Here is a 13,491-nt window from a genome sequence, read left to right on the forward strand (position 1 = left end):
AACCTTTCTCGATAAATGGGCTATCTAACACTGAAAGATTTTTTCAAATTGGACCAGTAGTTCCTGAGATTAGCGCGTTCAAACAAACAAACAAACAATCAAACAAACAAACTCTTCAGCTTTATTATATTAGTATAGATTATATTAGTATAGATTACTCAGTCCGCAATTATCTTCCGTGTCTGTAATTTCAAAAACGATCTAGTAATTTGATAAAATGCCTTATTTTCGTTTGGTTCAACAACATGATCATGTACATATATAAAACATTCTCAGTAGTTTACACATAACATCGTATATTCCGCGCACACAACACTTTTATACTATCTAATAACAAAATTACTTATATTATCTGTCTGTATATCACTTTAAAAAGTCACTTTTTCGTCTTGCAAAAAGATCAGGTCATATCTTGTATGTCAACATGTATGTATGTGAATGAAGCAAGGGAAGTTTGTAAGGATCGTACCAAGTGACGTTCTTTGCTCTCTGCCTACCCTTATTTGATAATTATGATTTTTATGTATGTATGTAAGTAGTTCAAATTACGATGGAGCATACAATCATTCATACAGTAACAATTATAACCCTCCTTTTTGTTGCCCGTAGTCGGGTAAAGTAAGTTTATGAATGTGTGAATGTCACTTTAAAAACTCACTGCTTAGTAGAGAGTGTTGTACGCAAGGTTCGCGGCTGGAGGTATACAACATACAGAATGTAGAACATCAGTGACTCGACTTATACAGCTGACGGTGACCTGTTTCATACAGATACTTTATTTTGTAAAAATTCAGAATTAATCTTTATTAACATGGTTATTTTTATAAGCTAAATTAGCTCTTGGCTTAGTAACAACATATCAGATCGATCTCTAAAGTTAAACTACGCTTGCCGATGTTATTCTCTGGATGGGTGATCATACCGAGCTCCTCCGTGTATCGAAAGGCACGTTTGCTGTCATTTTCAAAGATCTTTGACAGTCGTTAACAGTAGTCAGAAGCTTGACAGTCTGACAACCAGTCTTACTTAGTATCGTGTTATAACCCAGGTAACTGTGTTGTGGAGGTCAGATAGACAGTCGCTTCATGTAAAACACTGGTATTCAGCTGCATCCGGTGAGACTGGAAGCCGACAGCATAGTTGGAAGAAAGGCTGATAGATTTTTATAACCTCTAAATTGTTATATGCACATATTTTATCCATTCAGGTCAAATCTAAATGTTTTAATATCATTTAAATTGTATGAAACATGTTTCATGACGTCAGAGTGTAAGAATAATACATTATTTAAATTGTCTTGATAAATATCAGTTTTATAAGGAAGGAAAACATTTTGATGAAACCTTGTATGCCTGAGAGTTTAATATAGTTCTTGAAGATATTTTCAGAGATAAAATGTAGTCACAAATGCTTGAAAATATCGTAATATTGATTAAACAGTTATTAAGAATGATTGGAACAAACAGATTAACAAATTGAATAAAAAATATTGTTTATTTCTTAGTATATTTCACAGAACTGAAATTTTGTAGTTTGTATCTTTCTTTAGGTTATAACCTATCATTTTGCAAAATTTTATACAAATCGCTGCAGCCGTTTCCACCTGTAAGAGGGACAAACAAGCTAATATTTTAATTTATAGTATAAAAAAACATTAAGACTAGCATAGACCCGTGGTGTATTTCCATTTAAATAATAAAGTAGCTTTTGTTTTTCCTCCATTTTAATCTATCACTTTTGAAACTTTCATCAAAATCGGTCCAGCAATTTAGCATACTGCTACACAAAAAACAAATTTAAGTAGTCTTTTCTAAATATCAATACATAATATGTATGTATGTAAAATTAAATATAAATAAAATACTCCATTCATTTCCGAACATCTTAGCTACTTAACGTGCAGTACGATTTTAAAATTAAAAACTTTATTTTGTATGTGTGTGTGTGTCTGTGTGTTCGTGTTTGTATAGAGATTGTTTATGTATGGTCTTGTTTGTGTGGGTGTGATGGGTTTGTGTGAGTGGGGGAAAGAATTGTGGGGATGTGGTTGGGAAGGTTTTTTGAGTGGGTGTTGGTTTTAATTCACATAAATGTTGTCTAGATTTAATTGTTCAAGTGTTAGTGGTTTTTAGTCCTTAAAATATTGCTTTCTAATTACTGAGCCAGTGTTTTGGTAGCCAGATCATTTTAAAAAAAACATCAAAAATATTTCGTGGTTTTAAGTTGTCGTCAGAAAATCTATGTTGTGTGCATTTCTTAATCTTTAAGACTTAAGAATCAAACCTAAAACTCAATCGTAATTAGCTTTTATCTACCTTTAATTAGTAGTACTATTAAATCTAAAAAATATTAATTAAATCTTAAGTAACCTACAAATACTTTTACAAGGTTAATCTGAATACAAAAATAAGCCCCAAAAACAACTAAAAAGCCTTATTTTAAAACTAGCTTACGCCCGTGACTTCGTTCGTGTGAACAGGTTTCCCGTAATAAAAAGTATCCTATGTTTGAATCTAGGTTAGTTTTAGTTCAATTAGTCGAAAATCTAAGAAGACTTATACAAGCTTTCACTTCTGTTTTATTCCGTTAGGGGTGGAATTTATCAAAATCCTTTCTTAGCGGATGCCTACGTCATAAAATTTCAGCCTGATCCGATCAGTGGTTTGTGCTGTGTGTTGAAAGATCACTATGTCAGTCAGTCGCCATTGAGTTATATAGACATATATAGATATATATATATATATATATACATATTGCACATATTTTTCTATTTCTGAATAATTTAACCATTATTCTCACTAACTTCTTTTACTCAAGTAATATTTAAATAAACATTGAACTCGTCGTATCCATACAACAATATCGTTTGTCCGGGTATTGTACTTGATTGTAGCACGAGTGGCGGCGAGCGGAATGCAAACTAAACTCCCCAGGGCTGCCACCGCGCGTTATTATTATTATTATCTAAGAAATATTTCTAGATTATTCTATAAGAAATCAGGTTTTAAGGAAAACTATTTAATGTATCTACTTTGTAGGTACCTATCCTTCTTGATAACGTTAAATGTTTTAAATAAAATTATCAAACATTGGAACACATCCTGACTATTCCTGACAGCGTTTCGGAAAATTATCGTGAAATCTTTTCATGGACAATCAAATACATACATAGATTACCGTCCTTTTGAAATATACGACATAAAAATAATATTTATTTATAAACTTACCCTCTTATTCATAAACACACTATAAACGTATTTGAGTTAAAAAACTACTAAAATATGTTTTCTCTCTTTCATTTCGCTAAGGAGTGAAAGAAACAAAACTCTTTATTAGCCTTTCATAACTTCATATATTTTTATGAATAAGAGGCATTAAGAGGGTTAGACTAACAACAGCATTGTACGCAAATTAAAACACACAAATTAACAACTTACTTTTCAAAATATTCAATACTAGTAGTTCCCGAGATTAGCGCGTTCAAACAAACAAACAAACAAACAAACTCTTCAGCTTTATAATATTAGTATAGATCAGTTTATGCCGGCCACTTTCTCGTATAGAAACTAACTATGCGTTAATAAAGGTTATAAATTTACCCATGAGCATCAAAATTGTCAAACTAGTTTTGGCGTTAAAGAGTAACAATCATACAAACAAACAATCATATTTATAACATTAATAGTACATAATTAAATGTATAAGACCTCAATAAATCATAAATATAATCTTAGTACAATAAACAGATTATTATATTACATTTGATGTTCGATAAATTATAGCTATTATCTTAGTATGAGTACAAGGTCACAATGGGTGTTACAAAGTAGGATAAAAACTAATTATAAATGCGAAAGTTTGTCTCTGGGTATATTTTGCCATTTATATAGTAAAATATGAACTAAAGTTTGTTACTTGATCTTTTACTGTCTCTATGCAAAATTTCATCAGAAACGGTTTAGCGGTTTAACCATAATATAACGGCTTGACGAATTCTTAGATTTTTAATATTAGTTTAGTGTTGATATACTAGGAATAATCGATATTAAATAAAAGGATTAAAGCTTGCACTTCTACTAACTTATTGATATAAACACCAAAATGCGTGTTTTTTTTGTTTCAAGAATAGTTTGATAGTATTTCAATTAAAAAAAAATCTACGATACTGAAAATTGTTTCAATTCAGTCAAGTACACGTGTTTTTAAATCTATTATAATTCCTTTTACCTTTTAAAATGACAAGGTAAATGAAAAATCTCTCTCTACTTAAAAATATACCATAACATCCTAAACTATCAACAATCAAAAACACAAACAAATAAGTACTTCTCTTAACCTAAAATAACCAAACCATATACTAAAGAAAGAAAGAAGAATGAAATATTTATTGTATATAAAATAAATCACAATGTTTCAAATATTAAAATAAACTGCTGAATCATAAAAATCACTTGGTGAAATAATCTATACTAATGTTATAAAGCTGAAGAGTTTGTTTGATTGTTTGTTTGAACGCGCTAATCTCAGAAACTACTGGTCCGATTTTAAAAATTCTTTCAGTGTTAGATACTTCATTTATCGAGAAAGGCTATAGGCTATATATCATCACGCAGTAAAAAATGTTACAAAAACAGGGAAAATTTTGACCCATTCTCTCTTATGTGACGCAAGCGAAGTTGCGCGGGTCAGCTAGTGTATGTATAAAACTAGTTACATCTTAAGACTTACTATCTATCTATTGGTTTCCTCACTAGGAGGACCTGTATCGAGGAAACCATACTAAAAAACTATTAAAATTAAACTAAAATCTATAAATACCTCACTACAGACAGCCCTGTTATATTAGCACTCACACAGACGACCCCCGGATACACACAGACGCAGCATACGAATTAGGGTCGGTTGTTTCTGTGTAGTAATGTAATGGCGTAAGTTGGGATTTTGAGATTTTGGGTTTTTGGAAATTGAGTTTTTTTTGTAGTGAGATGATTTTTAATTTTTTGACTGCTTCCGTGGCGCAGTGGTTTAGGTCACCACGCCGCTACCATTGTGTCGGGAGGTCGTGGGTTCGTTTCCCGCATGGAAAAATTATTTGTGCGATCCGCAAATAATTGTTTCTGGTCTGGTTGTACTTTGTGTCCGTTGTTTGTATGTTTGTAAAAGTCCCCGCGACACGAGAGCAATTCTTAGTGCGGGAGTTGTCTTAAAAAAACAGATTAATTGGGTCTTTGTTTAGAGTATTGGTTTTTGGAATTAAATAGTGAAATTAAGCATTTTTGAAAGTCATATGGAGTATAAATGATGGTTTATTGTATCTCAAGGCGGCAGACAGTCGGTCGGTAAAAACATTAGCTGAATATCCTTTACAGCATATTTTTAAAGAATACATGTGGTACTGACCTTTCAATAAACTGGATTACGTGGAATAAGAAAAAGAAGAGTTATTTTGTACTTATTATTTTCAGATCTGACACTGTAAATTCAAAAAAGTTTAGTATTTGATTAATTTGTGGTTACTAGACAATGTTACGCAAACAATTAGGTATTTTATCGTTTATAACTTATAGTAAATCAAAGCAGATGCGTTACCATGATTTCTAAACCTAATATTATCTTTTTGATAACTAGTGAAAAACTATTAAATTCGTCTTAATAATAAGTTATGTAAATAAAACGAAATTGAACGGCTGTAATTCAAAAAAATCCTCAAAAAATCAAATTTTCTACTTACACCCGTCTCTCTGTGAGCGCTAACCATTTTTTATTATGCTTACTAGATGTCCTTACGTACACTACATTTTGTTTAGCTTTAACTTTTTGTATGAAATAACTAAAAAAACATACAAAAAAACCCAACTATCAGCCATACATGTATGTATTTATGTATGAATTTGTACGAAATCGAATATATTTGTTATTTAAAATTGTTATATTATGGGTGGTCGATACATACTCGTGTGATAACAAACGTGTTCACTACGTGACGTCATTATATCTGTGTCTCTCACTCACTACACATTGTCACATTCACATGATTCTTTTGATTATGACGTAGTGAGCACGAGTTGTTATCACACGAGTATTAACAATGCGAAAGATTGTCAAGAAATACCTATTTTATTACATACTAATTACAATAACTCAAGAAAATGAACACAGGTTTTTATAACCTATATCAATATATAGGATTAACAATAGTCAGAAGCTTAAAAGTCTGACAACCAGTCTTACTTAGTATCGTGATATAACCAAACTGTGTTGTGGAGGTCAGATAGACAGTCGCTGCATGTAAAATACTGGTATTCAGCTGCATCCGGTGAGACTGGAAGCTGACTCCTACACTTGGCAAGCGTGGTGGACTAAGCCCTTAACCCTCATTCCAGGAGGAAACCCTTGCCGTGGAACACACTTTAATTAAATTTTATTTTACCCAGGAGAAACCAGGTTAAACGGCAGTATAATAAAATGACTAGTAGGTAGCAAAAATCAATAATTTCTAAATATAACTTCAAGTCGTTTTTCCCCGTGATTCCGACCATTTTAAGTAATATATAGTAAAGTATATAACTAAAAGATAATATGTAGTAGTGAAACTATATTTACAATGCATACATATGTACATAAAATCATGCCTTTTCCCCATAGGGGTAGGCAGAGACTAGATAATAGTAGCATACTTTATTAAACTATACACCAGTAGTATAGTTTCATACATTATCTTTTTATATTTTAAGTATAAGAGTTAATTTAACTTTATACTTTTCATTAGTCATTTCATTGTCCTTTAATTTCTGATTGTTACATACTCGTTAAATTGATCCTTTTTTAATAATATAATGTCCTATCCTTGTAGATAACGTTCTGTTTCAGTATGTAACCTATCACATGGTAAAATTTTATCCAAATCGATTCAGCCGTTTTGACGCCAAAGAAATATATAGGTACAGTAACTAGCAGGCCTATGTGAGTCTACTTACGATATTAAAAGGGAACATAGCACATGTCTTAAACTATCTTTTAACTAAATTCCATTGAAATTAGTTCAGCAGTTTAGCCAAAAGAAAAATATCATAAGTCTAACTATTTCTATGTTCAATTTCGTTACAATTAGTTCAGTACTTTACTAATAGGAGCTCAAAAGACAGACGGAACGATGAAATAGCACTTTTGATATAAGAAAAACACATTTCTTGCTCCCTGCATACCCCTATGGGAACAAGACATAATTTTATATACGTGATAGCTTTTCACCCGCGGCTTTGCCCGCGTGGAAGTTCACCCACTTCGGGTAAATTTACAAAAATCCTCTCTTAGTGCTCCTCTACACTTACTAAGGAATGTTCATAGCAAATGTCAAGTTTGTACGCTCAGTAGTTTCGACTGTGCGTTGTCCATCAGTCAGTCAGTAACGGAAGAGATTTAAATATATTAATGTATCGTCAAATGTATTGTTAAGCGCATTAAAACTCAAGAGCGGCTCAACCAATTCCACTTATTGTTTTAGTAAAATTGTTAAAGACACGGGAAAAGGTTTTTATGGAGATAATAATAAGATAAAAAGAGTGTCCAGGAGTTTGTTGGCAGCTCTTCTCATTGGCCCTACCTTCCGAACTGGCGGTAAATTCACTCTCGGTATCAATGACTATCATAAGTGTCAGCATTTGACCTAATTGAATAAATAATTTGATTTTGATTAAAACACAAAGAAAATACTAAGAATATTCGTGCGAGTCAGCTAGTTTTAAAATAATAATAATATTAATGAAAAACACATTTTACAAAACCAAATCTAAGTATAAACAAACGGAGAATCAAACCCGCAGCCCTACTTATCACGTAGTGTTTGTATTGAAAATTTGTTACTAAACCATAAAAATTATGAGTGCAGTTGTGTGTGTGTATGTATGTGTACGCACACATGCGCGGTTGTAATCTGGCGAACTCACAACGAATAGGGTTGGTGATTTTATAGAGAATATTATTTGATATTTGTTAAGTTTTACTAGTTATTTGTATAGTTGATTAGGTTTGATTCCTGGGTCGTGTAGAATGTGGTAGTTGTCTCAGTGGAAACTTGGAGATTTATAGTTACCTATAATATACTCGTCAACACAATTGAGTTACGTAAGATAATAAAGTAATATGATTGTAAGTTTGTTTGTAAGGATTGTCCCAAGTGGCATTCACAGATCTCTGCCTACCCCTATTGAAAATAGACGTGATTTTATGTATGCATGTAATAAAAAATTTCAACAAAAGAATTGCTATGTATTTCAGTCTAGTGTGGTTTTCAAATGCGTCAAAATATTTTGTTAAAATATTTGATACACTTTTCACACAAATTCATACATTCCCTAATCGTCTAATCCACAAAGTCATACACTTTCCATACACATCCATACATTCCCAAAATCAAATCAAATTCATAAACATTCAAAAACAAAACCTGTAATAAAAATCTTCATACCCCATTAACATCAATTATAACTCACAGCCCTGACACACACAACACAACTGCACACAACTGCACACAGCACACACACAACTGCACAACGGACATATGAAACCGAATACTTGTCAAACTAAATGGATACGGTGTGTAGTGAGGAAAATGTATATGTCGATGAATTTAAGGCTGTGGATTGTGGTAACAAAGGAAATTGGTATTATATGAGTTTTTAAGAAAAAATTATAGGTACATTTAAAAAAAAAGTAGTTTCGACAAATTCATCTACATTTGGAGTAAAAGGAATGTTCTATGTGTTCAAAAAGTGACTTATGATATAATTTTCAAATTAATAACTTAAATGTTTTATTTTAAAACATTAATTTAAATTAAATATAAAAGTTAAACACTATACCTAAGTATCATATTATGATCAGCTATGGTCATAAATATAAACATTTGGAAGGTACCATTACGTAACCATTTTTCACGAGCTAACGAAAAAGTTATGAACAGTACTAACCTAACCTAACTATTTTTTTTTTGCATAAAGAGCGTGATAGTTGCAAAAGTAGGTAAGATCAAGTCAAGCATATAAAATTTCAAAAAAGTTACACGATAAGTACTATATCCTGCTTGGGTTAATTCGTAAATATTAAACCACCACATTGTTAAAATATCGATATTTTATCGACACAACTCACTCCCTAGCGAAGCCTGTGCTAGTATTATTATTAGCAAACGATAGGCCACGTTCTCACTGGCGAGGTAAAGCTGTGGACACATTGATAAATACTACAACTTTATATTTAAAAGATTTTAAACTCTCTCGAATTGTAGAAGTAGTTTAGTCAAGTAGTTTTTCGTGAAAGTGTAACAATATATCCATCCTCACAAATGTTCATATCTATACTAATATTATACAGCTGAAGAGTTTGTTTGTTTGTTTGAACGCACTAATCTCAGGAACTAGCCCATTTATCGAGGAAGGCTATAGGCTATATATCATCACGCTACGACCATTAGGAGCGGAGTAGCAACGAACAATGTTAAAAAAATGGGGAAAATTATGGCCTTTTCTCTCTACTGTGACGTAAGCGAAGTTGCGCGTGTCAGCTTGTTTATAATATTAGTAGGACTAAACGACTGATCTCCTATTCAAACCCCGTAAAAAGTATTTTTTGAAAAAATAGTATGTCTATGTTGAAAGTTAGACTTTCAACTATTTCAGGGTTCAACTTCATTAGTATTGGTTGAGAGGTATAGCCGTAAAAACGTAAGACAGATAGACTGAAATTTACAAATAATGTGTGTATTATAAATAATGATGACTTGTTATAACGGTGAAGAAAAACATCGTGATGAATGACATGTCTGACAGTTGTTTAACACAGCTCTTGAAGAGTCCTTTACTTGGCGAAGTCTAACCTCTCCCTCATTCCGGGAGGAGATTGCCCAGCTGTGGGACAGTAATGAGTTAAATTTATTATTTGAAATGACCAATTAGTTATATCACAAGGACATAATAATACGTCTTAGATATCCTTCAAAAAGGTCAGATTATATATGACAAAATGTACATATTATGTATGTATATGAAAATATAGGTACATATGTTACAGCACAAGCTCTGCTTAGTTTGTAATCAGATGACCGTGTGTGAGTTGTAAATTTTATATATTTGCGTATTTTAAAGTTAAGATCATCCTAGAAATACATACACAGATCATATCGGTGATGTCTTGCAAAAAGGTCAGGTGATAACCGGCGGTCCTGTATAACAACATGTATGTATGTGAATGAAGCAAGGGAAGTTTGTAAGGATTGTACCAAGTGACGTTCTCTGCTCTCTGCCTACATCTAAAAAAAAAAGATGTTTTTACGCATTTAAACGCGTATATCTCTGAAACTATCTGTCGGATTTTAATAAATGTTATTGTATATGAAAGCCACATTAATTAGCAAGACTATAAAGTTACAAATATCACGCTATGACGTATAGAAGCGGAGTAGCGACTATAAACAAGTGACGTCATTATATTGTCAATGACATTTTATGCATCAGTCATTTTATACTAAAGGGTTGATTTTTAAATGTATTATATACATAATATCACGCTTGTTATATCAAAAAGTGTAGGCAGAGGTATATAATATATACTTAAATTTCGCCATTATCAATGTTAGTCCCATGTAATAGGGGGCGAGTCTGTCATATACCGGGCACGTTACCAAACTTAGAGGTAGTAGAGGTCTTCTTCTTCTTATCGTATGGTTAGTGGTCAACCTAGTGTCAAAGTTGTTCAAGCCACCCGAAGGCCTTTGACATGGCTTTACGACTGTTATCTTAATTGATAACAACCGGGACCGACTTTTTACGTGCCCTCCGAAGCACGGAGACGCCCAGTTCAAATACCACTAGGTAGTAGAGGTACTATTGATATTAAGTCAAATGTATTAGTTGTCTAGTTTATATGTTTTTCCATACTATATAGTCCGTGAGTTAGAATTATCACATTTTTAACATTGAGCCGTGTTGCCATTGTCCTATGAACAGATCTAATAAACTGGTAGATAGTACTTTTTATTTAAAATAATAATAATACAGTCAACTTGGGTAACTTTGAATCATTTGAGTAACATAGACAGTGGGAATTTGAACTAGTTTCGATTATTTTTTCATATGAAACCAACACAATTGATAAAAGTTTGCAAAACTAACATAAACCTTTCCTAAAGATTCCGTTACCTCAAACGCACTCCGCGTATACGTAGGTCAACTGTATTTATGTACCTTCAGCGACTTGTTGCTATATACAGACACACAAAGTTAAATGCCGCGAACAGTTGATATTTACTTCATTTCAACTTTAATAATAAATGACCTTTTATTTAAAAGTTATAACCTTATACGGTCGGAATGGATTTCACACGATTACTGCAATTAGCATCGAGGCTTAATAAATAAAGTTATTAAATGTCAAAATTAACTATCCAGTAGTTAACTTCCAAATTAGGTAACTGCCACTGTGGCGCGGTTGTTAGTGTATCGAACTGCTGAACACGAGGTCTCAATTTCGATTCCCTGGTCAGAGAATAAATGTATTAAACAAATTTTTAGGTATGCAAGGTTTCCTAACGATGTTTTCCTTCCGGTTTATAAAAATTATTGACAATAGACTCGCTCCTTAATACATGGGACTAACATCCTACTAATATTATAAATGCGAAAGTTTGTGAGAATGTATGTAATAGTATGTTTGTTACTCTTTCACGCAAACACTACTGAACCAATTACGATGAAATTTGGTATATAGGTAGCTTGAGACCCAGAATAACACATAGGCCTTTTATCCCGGAGTTCCCGAGGGATCGGGATTTACATCGGAAGGGTTTCCACGTGGACGAAGTCGCGGGCCTCTAGCTGTTAATAGCGCGGGTGTATTTTCATACATCTTCGGGTATAAGAGACGTGATATTATGTATGTATGAATTTCTCCAAAAAACAATATTTTCAAAATTATAAATACCATAGACAAAACTAGAGCACAGTCTATGTCATTGTCAAGTCTATACAAACGCCATGACACGCACACATAGATGTTAATGTGTGTGTGAGAGTCCGCAATTTACCGTTAGATTTGTATGGATATGTGTATTAGTTTGGTATTGTTTAAAATATGGGATTATGTAATTGTTTTTTTAAGTTTATAATATATTATAATATATAAAATAATCTGATAACTGGGTTTTAAGTATGCAAGAGATGATAACGACTTTCGAAAAAAAAATCGGTTATTATTATATTTATTGGAAAATTAATTTTGAATTTTAAATAGATAAATGTATGGAAAAGAGTTGTTGATGATAATGATGATATTTGTAAAGTTCAAGGGAAAGGCCTTTTCTCAGAAGTAGGACGCAGATATGAGCAATAAAAAAAAATAGAATATTTATTAAAAATATGAAAATTATAAGTAACGAATAAAATTATTTGGCAACAGAAGAATAGACTCTTTAAGTATCAGTATCTATTAAAAACATGTAACATTTTACTTAGGTACATATTATTATTTAAAATACTACTTACTAATTTCTTAATTTTATTTTAAGGTTTATGCAACCTTAAAATACTTATGTACGTGCCTACCTACTTCTAATTCAATTAAGATTTTTACCTTTTTTTTATTTAAAAGTCAGTTTCACTTTTTACGTAAGGTTTAATGAGTAACTAGAACGTAATTTTTATTCATTTTGGTTTCATTGATTGATTTTATTATTATCTTTTAAGTTCAAATAAGTTCATATCACCTTTTACTGACCTAATATGGCAATAGGCTCACCTCTATAAAAAGGACCAATCCCAGGTTTGTGAGTACATTTAGCGGTAGTTTATCTATTCAATAGCGTTTTTTAGATAAGTTCAAACGCTATTGAATAGATAAACTACCGCTAAATGTACCTCAGAAACCGGGGGTAAGTAATGTATTAATAGTTAAAGGATGTTTTTCATAGACCTCTGTCTACACTTTCTTATATAAAAGGCGTGATGTACTTATATCGACACTGTATTCTCTTAAAACATTTATATTTAACTAGCTGACTCGCGCAACTTCGCTTGCGTCACATAAGAGAGAATGAGTTAAAATTTTCCCCGATTTTGTAACATTTTTACTGGTACTCTGCTCCTATTGGTCGTAGCGCGATGATATATAGCCTATAGCGTTCCTCGATAAATGGGCTATCGAACATTTAAATAATTTTTCAAATCGGACCAGTAGCAAACAAACTCTTCAGCTTTATAGTATAGTATAGTATAGTTATAGTATAGATGACATTCTTATTAACAGTTTTCAAAAGAATTCCCGAAAAATATATAAAATTAATTAGTTTCTTTTGTCATTGTTGACAAAAACTCAAAAACACCTTATCCACGCTATTTCACAAAACAGAATGGAAGGCATTCCGGTTCTGACACACACACACACATACCCATATATAATTGAATATGTTACATTTGCAAACGAATTTACCGCCAAAAAGTT

Source organism: Anticarsia gemmatalis, chromosome 29, assembly GCF_050436995.1.
Source record: "Anticarsia gemmatalis isolate Benzon Research Colony breed Stoneville strain chromosome 29, ilAntGemm2 primary, whole genome shotgun sequence".
Lineage (NCBI taxonomy): Eukaryota > Metazoa > Arthropoda > Insecta > Lepidoptera > Erebidae > Anticarsia > Anticarsia gemmatalis.